Here is a 14044-nt window from a genome sequence, read left to right on the forward strand (position 1 = left end):
CTGTGTGATTAGGCAGGGTGTTAAGTCTCACAGAAATATATGAGGGTTGTTTTCACATGACTCCAAATGTTCCTGGGTTCTGTACTAATATTCATGTTATCAGAAGCTCATATCTCCCAATTTGTACCACCACTTCAACTTGAAACAAAGAAGGGTGATGCAAACCTCAACTACAAAAAGGAATGCGGTCTTCTTGACATCATATCCTGCACTGCCCCCACTGTCTGTCAACTCTGTCAGTTTTAGAAACCAGCACTGGCCAAGTGACAAGAGATGAGGCAATCACTTCTCCAACACAGCTTCTACAATGGAGGAGCCTGGCGAGCATACTCTCTAGTAGGGAAGCACACACAGATGAAAGGCAGATAGAAACAGTTGTCCACCAGGCCCCCATCACTCATGTCTCAGATGAGATGTTAAACATTTTTGAAAAGTGTTGCTCCTTATGTCTTTTCTTCCCTCTCTGATGGTCTCAAGATCAGAACTCCTCAAACAAAATACCTAAGTAGGGTCTAGAGAGGCCTGGCTCTTACATTTCATGCTTACTGCCAGAAACCTTCGCTACTCCCTCTAGCAGCAGCCTTGTCTGAACCCATACCCTCAGCTAGAAGACCTCTTCTGAGCCCAGCTGAAGCATTTATGCGCTCTTCTGGAAGTCTTTGACCAGATCTGCCCTTGAGAGCCACGAAACTACAGAACATGCCTATTTTCTGTCAGAGGAAAAGTAAAGGATATGGCTTTGCACAGCAAAGCACACAGGTGAAGAAGCCAAAGGAACCAGATATAGTTACTGTAGTTACTCTTCTGATAAAAATGTCTGTCCTCTCCGCAGCATTCTTTGTCGGGTACTTTGTGGGAGTTTACAGACCAGAAACCAAACCTGATGCAAGTGCACGTCTGGAGAAACTGCTGTGGAGCGTAGGGATAATGAGAGGAAAAGCAGTGGGCCTTTCACCTCCAAGCACCGCGCGCTCAGAGGAAACGGTGACTTTTTAAGAAGTTTGTGCAAGTCCCTGGGATCTCTCAAAAGAGGAGTTACTGCTCAGAGTGCTGGTAAGTTACAAAGTCCTACAGTCTTCAGACAAGAGAAAATAAGCAGTTATGTTTTAGTTCTGCAGTGAATCACCAGCACACTGCAGCATGGCAGCACCACCAGGAGAGACCTTGTACACACATACATGTAGTACTGTGACTGTGCTCATGTACCATATATGTATATATAACCAATGTGGCTGAAGGGAAGGACTTTCAGAGAAACTTACAGCAGGGATATAATTTTGCATTTGGGCTTCTAGATGCATTCTGACACGCAAAACAATTCCCAATCTGAACCTACCTCTGAAAACTGGGTCAAAATAGGGTCTTAAGGATCTCTGCTGAAAGCTAAATTCTCAGTGTGCACACTGGTAATGATACATTGGGTACCAAAAGCTGGCTGTCAATCCAAATGGCAGAGTAAAAAAGAAAAAACACCATTGGACTGACACGTCACAGAACCTACAGCATTGGCATAGAACAAAGGCCCTTAGGAGACACTGCTCTTTCAATTCTTTCATAAGTACTAACAGGTATTTTGAAACCTAACGCTCCTCCTATACTTTCTCTGGTGTGACATCAACTTCAGATTGTCAAAGGGAGGGACAAAACACGAAGATGCAAGATGTGCAAAGAAGCACAACAGGAGAGCACTGTTCTTAACATTATGTTTACAAACAGGGGCAAGAACTGCTCTATAACTCTGAGCGAACAGCAACTAGCCCCATGTCCTAGCTGCAGATTCCTTTCTACAGAGAAGTGCACTGCATTCACTGCTTGGGTGTCTCAAGCATAAAGACAGCTACAAAATGGAATTAGCCTGCAAGCCCACCTATCTCAACAACAGTGGCAGAAAAGCTACAGCCCATTAAGAGCTGTCATTGGCTACCAAGCTAAGCTTCAGCAGACCGCTACCAGTTCCCCAAATGGGAATGCGTGGCACACAAGAACTAGAAGCTGCTGCCACTTCTGACAACCACAGAAAGCAGTTATTCCTGGCTGCAGCCAGCTGCCCATGATGGGCAGCACTCAGGTCTCCTGTCTCCAAGTTAAGGGTCTTATTCCCACCTCTAGTTCTGAGTCTTACAGCCCATGCCCTCTTACTTTGGCTCTTCCTCCCATTGCTGACCAACCTCCTTATTACCCATCCCTTTGCTGACTTCTGGAATGGCCTTCACTTAAGTGTTTGTCTCTTCCTTTGAACTGGTGTATCCCTGATCTCACATGGTTCTCACTGTGGCACCCGGCTCTCATGGTGAAGGCTTTCTTAGGACTGGCTCTCCACCCTTGGCTTCAGTCTGTTCTCAACACATGGCACGATGTCTCCTACCTCCAGGTACAGGTGCCGTGGCAACTCCCAGAGAACAGCTTCAGAAGTGACTAACTACTGGACAGATAAACATAAACAAGTGTGTGTCACTTGGCTGACAGAGCACAGGAAAGAGAACAGGAAGGCATAATGACAGAGTGCGCCAGGATGGAAGGTGGTATTCTTTAAGACTGTTTCTGCCTATTCCTCTTAGGCTTTCCAAGGAAGGGAAAGTCAGGCTATTATAAAAAAACACCCTAAAAGAGTTTTTAGCTTTGGGAGACTGAAGTGCAGTCACCGTAATTTTCAGATCTTTTATTACAACCATGCAAATATTTCTGCATACATTTGTCAGTCTGTATCCAGTATGACATAGATGCTCTGAACACACACAGTATGCCCTTACTGACAAGCAGCAGCAGCAGCAACAGAAAATCCAAACCATTTCTGCCCAACCTCAGGGAAAAAGGACTGAAAATAGGACTGAAGCGAAAGAGAAATTTGTCTCCACTGAACATTTGCAAATTCATTAGCGAAGTGAATTACAGTCATATGACACAATGGCACTACCAAACACAACACCACAATTCAGGACAGAATCAGCCCAAAGGACTTCTCCTTTGTTCTGTATCGAAATCCAAACTTACTTCTAGGCTGTGACTCCATAGCATAGGACTAGCTTCTTTCCTACACAGGGCACTCTGGGAACAGGGCTTCCCACGCTATCCCTGAGATAAAGACAGAACATGCTGGCTCCAATCATGCCCAGAAACTTACAAACTCTGTAGAGGAGCTCCTCACCCCAACGGCCACTGTTCTTCAAGTCAGCTCTCCCATACACGTCTCATCCAGCAGGAGATGCTCCCTCTCCTCTCACCTGTCTCTCTCATTACGCCTTATATCCAAAGACTGAGGTTTTGGGTTTGCCCTTGCCTTCACCTCTTGGTTTTGGCCTGATGAAAAGGTGCCATGTCAAACAAGAAGCAAGGGGAAAAGAGTGATACAGATACTGTTCTCAGGGTGGGTGAGATCCTGAAGTGGACTGAGCCTTTCTGTTTCCTCCCTCCCTTCCTCCCTCCCAGCTGCCCTTGATCCTGCAGGAGGAGGAGAAAGGAGACAGGGTTACTGTCGTTCACTCACACTGCACACAGAGCGCTCTCTCGTCTCTTTTCCTGTTTGCATGGAAGCATCGGTCCCTCTGACAAAGGAGAGAGAAAGAGGCAGAAAGGGAGCGAGGGAACAGATAATGTTAAGAAAGGATAGACTCCTCCCTGGTTAATTAACTGAAAATTAATAATAAGTCTATCAGGGCTGATGTGGCACCTTGCTGACATGAAATGCCTCCAGAGGCCATTAACCCAGGTTCCCTTGAAGTCTACAAAACAGCACAAGTCAGGTTGAGGTAGCAAAGCTCCAGCCCCTCTTATCCCTCCCAGGCTTTCTACTGTCTCTTTCCCTCAGCTTTCAAGCTTCTGGCTAATCTAGAATATAGCCATCCTCAGAGCTGCCAGAACAAGAGTGTGCACTGGCTTCTAGTAAAGAAGATATTACAGTAACAGCACCCCCAACCATCCTCCCAAATGACCAAATCATCTCCCAGCCCAACCAAGCCATGGCCCCACATCCCAGTGTGGGGAGCAAAGGGAACACAGCCACTCGGATTGATGCCGGCTTCCGCAGCAACCACAGGGGAGAAAGCGAGCAGAACTTGCCATTTGCAGCTGAACCGCAATAATCCCCAGCTCCTGGCTGCAAATCCAGCTCCAACTGTCAAATGGCAGTTTGACTCTGCTATCAGTGCCGACCTTCAGACGGCAGGAAGCGCAACCGAGGCTCTGACAGAAGCTTTGAACAGGAAAAATCCCATCTGCGCTCCTCCCAGGAGGATGAAGCACACAGAGCAAAACAGCTGCCCCCTCCTCCTATCAAAGGAGCAAAGGGCAGCTCTGTGCTGCTCCCTGGAAGAAGGGGAAGGGAGGGGATCCAACCAGCAGCCTGCTCTGCAGAGTGTTTGTCAGCATGAGCTGTAAGCGCACTCCCTATGGAAATTCACGCAGCAGCAACAGCGTTCCTTTGCCAGTGCCACTCACAACTTCCCCATGCAAATTAAGGTACCCAACCATTAGATCTTTTTCCCTTGCACATTTAAATATATCTAAACAGAGGTGGTTTTGCTTTGCGTTTCACTTTCTTCCTATGGCACCTATATTGGCTGTGGGTGTAATTCTTCTGTCCTTCTGACCACATCACCAGAGAAAAAAATACCAGTAAAATTAAACGTGAGAAGTATTCAAGCAATCTGGAAAACTTCCTCCTGTGAAGGTATCTGCTAACCAGCAGGAATTGAAGTTATCCCCAGACGTGTCAAAAGAACACGACTCCAAAGAGATGGGAAATAGCCAGTGTCACCTGAATCAGAGGTAATGGCACTACTAGATATGTGTAAACAGCCTGTTTGGTTTCTTTTCAAATGGGGTCTGCGCATGAGTGGAAAAAAGGAGTGTTAAAGAAACCTCTTTCTCCAGCCACTATGTACTACCACCTTGGCACCATGTGACAGGGAAAAGAAGACACCCCTACCTGACAGCCTACGTTCTCCCTTTCTGAACTTGAGTCCCACAGATATTACAGCCCTGCTTCAAGAAACACAGGTTTGACTCAGAAGGGGTGTGAGATGTCATCCCAATATTGTATCCAGACTGGAGGGAGATGAGAACGAGCAAAAACCAAGGAAATAATGATGACTACCCAAAGTAATATCCTCATAGACCAGAGAAGAGGGCTAAACCCAGCCCACAGCCAATAAGAGAATCAAAGAAATTACAACCAGAAAAACAGCACTGCTGGCCTTTCTGTGCACGTAGAAAATAACAATAAATAATCACACACTGCTTACCTGATTGTTTCCTTGAAGTAACTTAATCTCCACAAAACTCTCAGGAAATATCATCCCCTGACCCCTGCCTATTCTAACCAGCTGTCTCCAGCAGCTGGCATCACCACGGGGAGATGCGCTCGGCTCACCAGGTGGTCTCAGCCCATCTCTTCAGTATCAGCACCGAAAGTGCTGCTGGCTCCTCTGAGGAAGAACACAGACCGATTCGCTGACAGACCACCCTCTCTCAAAGTGGTCTCTATCCTCCAGCACCTCCGCAACAGAAGAACGCAATGCAAAAGAAGAAAGAGAAACTGCAGGAGAGGGCTGTTAGTGGTACAGTTGTTTGTTCATTTTTCTATTTCCTTCTTTCCACCCACTTCCTTTCATCAACATGCTGCATATCACCATAACTAACATGGGATTGTTTCTGGGAAACAGCTTTTTATAGGGCATCTATATAGCACTTAGTATCCAAGCACCATCCCACCTAAAAGCATCTATCAAAACAAATACTATCGCTCATCACAGGCAAAAGAGAAATACAGTACTGGATCGCAAAGCAGGCAGGAAACTCATTAAGACTCCCTTAAGGGCAGTAGAGGAAAAGTACCAATTCCCATTCATAGAAATATTATCCCTAGATGTAGCACAGAGGTCAGGAAGAAATGACAATACTACTGAAACGCTCATATGAAGAACATATCAGATGAATACTGGAACTGAGTCTAAATTGCTTCAAAGCAAGCTGGACCATTCCACATCTTGCCCTGTTCAGCGCACATCCATTACCTAGGGATACAATTTGGCAGATTTTACTCATGTGGCTCTTAGAAGGGCAGAAGAAAGGCAGAGCTTCCCACCCTACAGGAGCTCAGTTGGAAGGCAAACTTCCCCTGCTTTTGACTTTACTATCCTAGATCCTGGCCCTCATGGTCTATTTCTGCTTTGGGGTCATTTCAGCTAAACACTCAGAAGGTACAATAACAGCAGGATAAGGAGGAGGAATTATTTTTCTTTTTTAAATAACCCCCCAGATGACAGCATGAAGGGGAGGGTTGAAGGTTTGAAAACCAGAGAAAGAGGATCCGTGTGACAGGAAGGGAGCGTGTGAGAGGGCGTGTGACAGTCTGCAGCAGAATGTGTGCGTCGATCCCATTCCCTCTGAGGTTCCTGGCCAAATGCAGAGCTGAACTTTCTGCAGACTTTGTCCTGCCAAGTCATGTTCCCTTCTCACACCGCCTGACATCACCACAAACACTCAGCTGGAAAACAGACTGGAGCAGGGCAGAGTCCGCTGCGGCAGCACCAGCCAGTGGGATGGCTGCACGGTGGCACACCCTCCAGCTGGCCAAGCTGAGCCTCTGCTCCTGCAGATAATCTCCAGGCACCCGGAGCTTCAGCCTGGTTCATCCAAACAGAGGATATGCCCTAATGTAGGGCAAGGGGACCTGAGTTGCTAGCAGATCAATGCTTTTCAATGGCCCAAATTCCTACAGCCCAGAATAGATTGGAAGTCTGCAGAAAAGCTCTAATAGAGAAAAACAAAGGAACCTAACTACGAGACTGTCAGGTTCCATCTAAGCAACACAGCACGAGGAGCCCACCCCATTCCCAGTTCCTGCGCAGTCCTGTCAGGAAGAGGAGAAGGAAGTCAATGGCAGAACCCGCAGGCCACCAAGCAAAGCACCAGGAGCCAGCAGCTCTGCACAGATGAAAGCTGGGGCAGGCGCCACACGAAGCAAGCGAACAAACATTATTCCAGTCAGAAAGCTCCTGCCAGCCACCTTCTCAGAAACAGCTGCAGACCCGGCAACGTATGCGTGAGCATGTGGGAGCAGGTAATGGGGCTGCCAGCAGGCAGCTGGGCTTCTTATCCCGATCCTTGCACTAAGGTCAAGTGTGAGGATGGCTGCTGCTTCTGGGACACTGCAGAAGGCACCACCCAGAGCAGGCACCAGGAAGTACCACTGGCAGACAAGGCTGGAACGGGGCAGGACAAAACCTCCAGTCTCTCCTTGTTTTAACTTCCACTGCCAACCCCAATCTGCTGCTAAAAGCATAATAGGAAAATATCTTCAAAGCAGGTAATAGAGAGAAAGAAAGATGTTTTCCTCAGGAAAAGGATTCCACTTTCTCCACTCCTGTTCTACTTCTAGGAAAACAAAAATCAATTTGGCAGCTTCTGCAGAGCAAGGGAGAAGTTTTCTTCAGTTCCCCAAAAGCCCGAAAGTTATCTCCCCTCCTCTCAGACGCACTCAGATAACAGGAGCTTCACGGCAGGGTCTGAGCTCATCCGTATTCTGTATTTCAAAACACTCCCCAAGTCGGTACCTGAAGGCCACACGCCCGCTTCTTCTCCAGCGTTCGGAGCGCACGGCTGCTGAGCTGCATCAGTGGCAGCACCTGTGCGAGCCGCAGCACGCTGCTGAGGGCCCCGCACCGTGTGCAAGTCAGGGCAAGTGCCATCGCAGCCGGTCCCAAAGGCTCTCCCAGCACTCCTTCACGCGCCCGCAAACATCCACACACGGGTTCCCCCTGGGAGGTGCTCAAGAAGCCGCCGCGCACACCTAACTGAGAGCTGCCCATGGATAAATGACCAGGAAAAGTCACCGGTGGAGCGCACGAAGTCCTCTGGGAACGGCACGTTTCTGCATGCATGACCCCGGCCACCGAGATACACTACAGAGCTGGTTCAGAAGCCTGCACCTCTTCGCCCTCATTTCACAAAGGCCCTAAATAGACTACTTAAATTCCAAATGTTTCTATTTATAGAGGACTTCACACACATTTTTCCAAGATTACATTCACTGAATTTTTTACAACAATGACAATACATGATAAGGCCTAACACAAACACTCACACAAACCCTCTCCAAGCAGCACACAGCCGCTGTGCAACGTTTGAAGAATGCGATTCCTACATTTGAGAAAGTTCGTAAGCCCCTGGAGCCAGAATCCACTGAAGGACCGATCCATGCAGGACAAGAGGCTGTTTCATCAGCGTGATCAGTCACCAAAAGCTGGGGGAGGGAAGCACGCAGGGGAGGGAGGTGTTTTTCTCTTCCAATCTCTGAAGAAAAACAACGCCAGGGAGGATGAGTTACGCTCATTCTAAGATCTGGAAGGACACAACGACCAAAAACATGCAGTTCATTTTGATAAGTACAGATAACACCGCCTCGTTAAAGCAGAACTGTTTTAACAGCACACACGCCAGCAAGCTTATTTTTGTTTCTTATGTGTCCAGTGCTTGATTGTAGTCTAATTACAAAAACCTAATTTTGCATGCTTTTGCCGTGACCTTTTAATGCAAACAGTGTTGCAGAAGTCACTCGGAAAGAAGTTATTCACCTAATAAATTCAAATGGCCATTTTCCAGCGTAAACATTTGCTGTGATATAACAGCATAAACTGATGTATGCAGATACGCTCTATCATCCTGCTTAGCAAGCAATAAACTAGCCTAGCCGATCAGAACAAACCTTGCTTTTAGGAAAACACCAAATGCAACACAAGGTTTACGTGGACTACTTGGATCACCAACTTCAAATCAGCAGGTGGGAGCCTCGCTTTGAGCCACGCAGCCCTGTTTGTTTCATAGCTGGACCACAGTCAGCCAAGGCTCCCCGTTCCCAAGAGGGCCAGAGGATCTCACTTCTGTGCCCAGCTCATTTCAAGGAATTTTACAAGTATATTTACCAGCATTTTTTAAAAAGCCTTACGACAAACTAGAAAACCTAACACGACAGGGAACAGCCACCCTTGTCAGTCACTCACTGCAGCAACCGGTGTGATACCCACCTAATATTGTTTATTTACATCCCAGAGATGTTTCTGCATGTAAATAATGCAGCTTGGCTCTGCAGCACGGCTTTGATGGCCTTTCAGTCCTCCCACCCCATGAGAGTTCTCCTACTTAATCCCACAGAGAACAACTATGGTAGCTTCCCAATTCAGAGAATTACATTCCTAATTTTCTAACACAGTTTTCTTCATTTCACCATCAACTGAAGAAGCAAATATTCTCCCCCTCCTTTACAGACAATAGCAGGATTTTGCTCTTCCCCATGTGTGCTACCCCAAGGAGCCTTTGCCCTCCCCAAACAAGAGGCTTAAAAGCTTGCCGGTGCATATTCCAACTCACCTTACTAAGTGATAATGATATCACCTTCACATTTTCTTTTGGATACTCAATAAAGCAAGCAATTTTGCCCTACAGGAAATCTGCTTTTGAGATCTGCAGATCTAAACTAACAAGCCCCACAGGCTCCAGGGATATCTCCTTGTTATTGAGGACGCAAGAAATGAATTTGTCCGTGCTCCAAAAGTGGGGGAAAAAAGTATTCTGTCCTAAGCAGGAAGTCACAGAACAAAGCAACGCAGGGCGCTGAAGTAACACATCACACCACCTTTAACTGAGATATTTTTAAGATCTGCCAGAACACAGAAAGCCTCACCTACTTTAACAATATTCCGTGCATCTGCCATACCGAGGCTTATTAAAATGCAGCTTCTAGCTGCAGTAACCACAATGAAAATGCAAGGTCAAATGTTGCGCTTACATATAAGTATGATCTAAGACCAAGTTCAACCTGTTTGCAGACTGGGTGCAGAACCGTACCCGTGCAGAAAGCACTCCCCCAAACTCCTTCCGAGGATGAGGCTCCTTCCCACTCAGTTTCCACAGCAGGGAATGCAATCCTGCCCTCCTAAATTATTATGCTGGGAGGAAAACAAGGTAACGCACAGCACTGCAGAGCAGCAGAACGATTTCCCCCAGCCAAACAAAACAGCCTTTTTGTAAGGTTTTACCTTAATGCTGAAATTGTTGTTTTTCTCCAAGACTGTCAGATGCGCAAATCCTATTCCTTGGTGCAGAAGGAAGCAGGAAAATGACAAAATCCAATAAGCCTTCCTATTCAACTTGCAAAGATACACGGATCGGTGACAATGAGACTTCCACAGCAGCTGCTTCCAGAGCAGAGCACGGGATCATCCTTCAGTGCACTCAAAGACAAAGCACATCGTATTCTATATTCTCCCCTGGGCAGATGGGACTTATGAGAAACAGCAACAGTTAAAGACTTTAAATTCAGAACTTCTTTTTGAAGAAAAAATAGTCCATCTCCACAGCCATACAGTCCCAGAGCAGATCTAGTTACAAAAGATGTAACGTGAGCAGTCTGCGCCCATCACCATCTCTAAAGACTGCATCAAACAATCAGCAGCACGATTCATCCTTCCCTTTCCCAAACAGTGAGCGTTTCCAGAATGGTAACAGCGATTCCTAGAGAAAGCACCGCGACTGAAAAAGTCGTCTGAGCAGAGATAACAGCAATCCAACACGCTTTAACACGCTGGAAGCACAGCTCTACCTACAGGTGTGAGCTCAGCATCAGGCAGTGAGCTCCCGCCCATACCTCTGCAGCACACACCCGCTGTCCTGCACACCGCCGGCTGCTCACTGCACCGCGGCCGGCAAAGGGAACGCTGTGACAAGGCGCAGAGCTGCAGCTGCAGCAGCCGCCAACTGCCAGCAGCGGTAAGCAAAGGCACAGTGCCAGAACGCAGCAAGTCACTGATAAAGTTTCCTGTTGTTTGTCATTTTTTTGGTTAGGTGATTCATACACAGAGTCCCTGCTACAGTGCTTCTCCTTGCACCCCGTTACAGGACAAGCAGCTGCAGGAGTCCTTGGACAGCTACGGAATGGTGGAGACGGGAGCGGAGCTAATTATTTTAGTCTCCATTTTTCTCTCCCAAAAGTTGGCTGCCTTCTGTGATCGATGCACCTCTGTAAGCGCACGTAAGAAAGAAATCCTACTGAACTCAAGTGCTAGATTCCAGTCAGTGACTACAGCAGGCAGCATCCAGCCCGCATGGCAGGCCTTGCAGCAGCAAGAACCCTCTGGTGAATGTGTCACGGGTGCGGTTGTGAAGAAACGCAGCAAGGCCAAACTCCATCTGATCCTGGCACAACCTGTACTACATCCAATGCCCTCCCTCCACAACCGAAAAGAAAGCAAGGCTGAGCTTAGTAACATTCGGCTGCAATTTTCACACCAGATTTGCTCTCTTAACTGGAAGAGAAGACCACTACTCAGTGAAGAAAGTAGCAAGCAGCTTTTTCTTTTTCTCTCTGCCCCCAGTAGAGCCTTCTCCCTGGTGCCTGGGGAGCAGCACACTCCACGCACCTTGGGATGAGCAGCAGAGCTCGGAGGACTGTCTGCCCTCCCTGCAAACATGACCTGCAGCCACAGCCGGGAGCCGGCTGCCACAGCGATCCAAAGCGTTAGTCAGGCGTGTGAGTCAGTGGCGGAGACTCCCTTAGAAAAGCCTCACAGTGAAGGGCCCAGCTGTGCCTTTAGGGGGAAGAAAGGGGGGGATCCATGAGAGAAAGCATTCCTCTTCAAGTAGAGGTCCAAGGGATGCTACTGTCCTGCAATGGAACACCCGTTGTTAAGAGCCTGTGGACCTTAACGCAACGTGCAATGAAACGGCACGATGAGAAGTCGATGTTCGCAGTTACCCTCTTACAGCCCCACGCACGCTTGCCCCCGGTCTGTGTTCCAGAACGCGGGAGGTCGGGGCTGACAGCATGTAACAGGTGAACCAACAGCAAGACAGAGCAGAGCCGCACACACAAGGAAACGCGACGAAGCTACCACTAACCGAGTAAACATCACTTTGCACCTGACAGCCTCTCCAGCAGAGCCCCGGGCTCCCTGGATGCGACGCCCCCAGCCTCGACCCCTCGTCAGCTCCTCCACCCGCCCGTTCGCTCCTCCCAGAGAGCCCCTTCCAGCGCCGCGACCCCGGAGCCCCGCCGTTCCCAGAGCAGGGCCCTTCGCCGACCGCTCCGGCCTGAGCCCGAGCGCGGAAAGGCGCAGCCGTGACCGCCGCCTCGGCGGGACGGGGCCGCCCCGCTCCGTTCCGTTCCAGCACCTTCCAGCGCCGCCCGCGGCCGAGCACCAGGAGCGCGGCGCAGGCCTCGGGCCGGGCGGCGGCGGAGCCCGGCGCTCTCCTTTCCCCCCTTCGGCCCGCTCCAGCCCCGGAGGAAAGTTACCGGGCGGCGCGGCTCCTCGGCGGCCTCGGCGACGGGCGGCCACCGCCCCCGGCAGGTGCCCGAGCGGCCGGCGGCGGCGCGGCCCGGCCCGGCTGGACTGCGTGCCGCGGAGCTGCCGTGATGTAACGCGCGGCCCGGCCGCCCACCGCACGCCCGGCCCGGCCCGGCCCGGCCCGCCCCGTTCCGGCGGCAGCGACCGCCCCCGGGGAGCCGGGCCCTCGAGAGAACGAAACCAAAGCGGGGCGCCGTGCCGTGCCGTGCCGTGCCGTGCCGTGCCGTCCCGTCCCGTCCCGTCCCGATCCTTACGCATCGGTCTCGGCGCGGCAGTCACCGAAGCGGAAGCAAACGAACAGAAGAGCCGCTGTAACGCTAAGGGCAGCGGGTGCCGCTCACGCTCCTGCCCGCGCCCGGCCGTGCTCAGGGCCGCCCTGCATCGCCCCTCTGTGTCAGTTCTGTCGAATCGGCAGAGAACCGAACCCGACAAAGGATAACACAACAAAACTGGGACCTCCGGTTAAGCGCACGCAGTCCCGGCCTGCAGATACTTTTTCTCCCCGCGCCCCCTATGGCACAGCGTCAGCAGCGATGCCAGGAAAAATCAACGTGACCCGATGCTTTCCAGGAGATACGGAATCGCATTCGCTTTAATTCGTTAAACGTTCAAGCGCATCAAACAAACGGCTGAGTGACACAGACGTAAGCCCTCCGTTTCTGTACGAAGCGACGTGTGACTCCCAGTGCCACAAAGCACGGTTTCCAAGCAAACACAGACACAACTCTGGATCCTGTGCTGCCAGGCTCTGTGCCACCGAGGTTCCCTTGCACACCTGAGAATTGTGTTTCCGCCTTTCTCCAAAAAAGCAAAAGCTGAGACCCTCGCATCTCCCAGCACTGGTTGGTAGGGATGGGCAGCATATACCACAAATCCCTCAACCGCCCGTGATTTTCCCCTCCTCTCTTTAAGCAGCCCCGCCAGCCCCCGGGCAGCGGTGCGGCAGCTGCACTCCCAGCAGCACAGGCCGGGCCTCCTCCCCTCCGTGATCCCCTGAGGACCGAAAGGAAGAACCGCACCCGGGCACAGCCTGCGAAGGACGGACCTTTGGCAGCAGAGCTCTGTCAGTGAGGCCCGGCAGGCACCTCGGGCAGGCCCGGGGGATGGGCGGCACGGAGCCAGAGCACGTTTGCACTCTGCCTATCCCGTCAAACACACCCCAGGGGATGCAAGGATGCTGTGAAACTTTCTGTTTTCACGAGAACGCGACGTGGAGAAGCTGACGGACAGCCTGTCCGGATGCGGACCGAGGGGACGTCTGATGAGAAACGCAGCGACCATCGCACGCCGTAACTCGGACAGTGCCTCACATTTACCAGCCCGGCACGGGGACCGCGTTTGAGCGGCGCCATCACCGAGCACGGGCGGGGAGCCGCGGGGCTGGGACACGGGCCGAGAGCGGGCGCGGCCCCGGAGGACCGCACGCTGCCCCCGACCGCGCCGCGAAGCCGCAAGGCGGGAGGGAAGGAGGACGCCGGCGCGGCACGGCGCGGCACGGCCCTCAGCGCCGCCGCACAGCGCCGCGAGCCGGCCCGCGGAGTTCGGCGGGACAACCGGCGCGCCCCGGGCCCGCTTACCAGCGGAAGGAGCCGCCCGTCGTCCCCTCGCGTCCCGCGAAGGCCTCGGGGCAGTCCCGGCCCGGCCGGGCCCTGCCCGCCTCAGCGCCGGCCCCGCCGCCCGCCTCAGCCGGGCCCGGGCCAGGCCGC

At 51.1% G+C, this 14044-nt stretch overlaps 1 protein-coding gene across 4 annotated transcripts in view; it reads right to left on the minus strand.

The window, feature by feature from the left end:
• NR1H3 (nuclear receptor subfamily 1 group H member 3) overlaps positions 1-14032 on the minus strand; it is a 28127-nt gene extending 14095 nt beyond the window's left edge. Inside the window, exons 1-2 of one of the 4 annotated variants that reach the window (XM_046941362.1) lie at positions 13916-14032; positions 10035-10279 (exon numbers count right to left, since the gene is read on the minus strand). The gene's annotated coding sequence lies outside the window, so the exon portion shown is untranslated. Of the gene's footprint in view, positions 1-5240; positions 5568-10034; positions 10280-12592 lie in introns of those variants that run through there. The other 3 variants (NM_204542.3, XM_040700550.2, XM_040700552.2) reach the window with 3 other exon arrangements.
• Between the last annotated feature and the right edge of the window lie 12 nt (positions 14033-14044).

The sequence above is a fragment of the Gallus gallus genome, chromosome 5, assembly GCF_016699485.2.
Source record: "Gallus gallus isolate bGalGal1 chromosome 5, bGalGal1.mat.broiler.GRCg7b, whole genome shotgun sequence".
Lineage (NCBI taxonomy): Eukaryota > Metazoa > Chordata > Aves > Galliformes > Phasianidae > Gallus > Gallus gallus.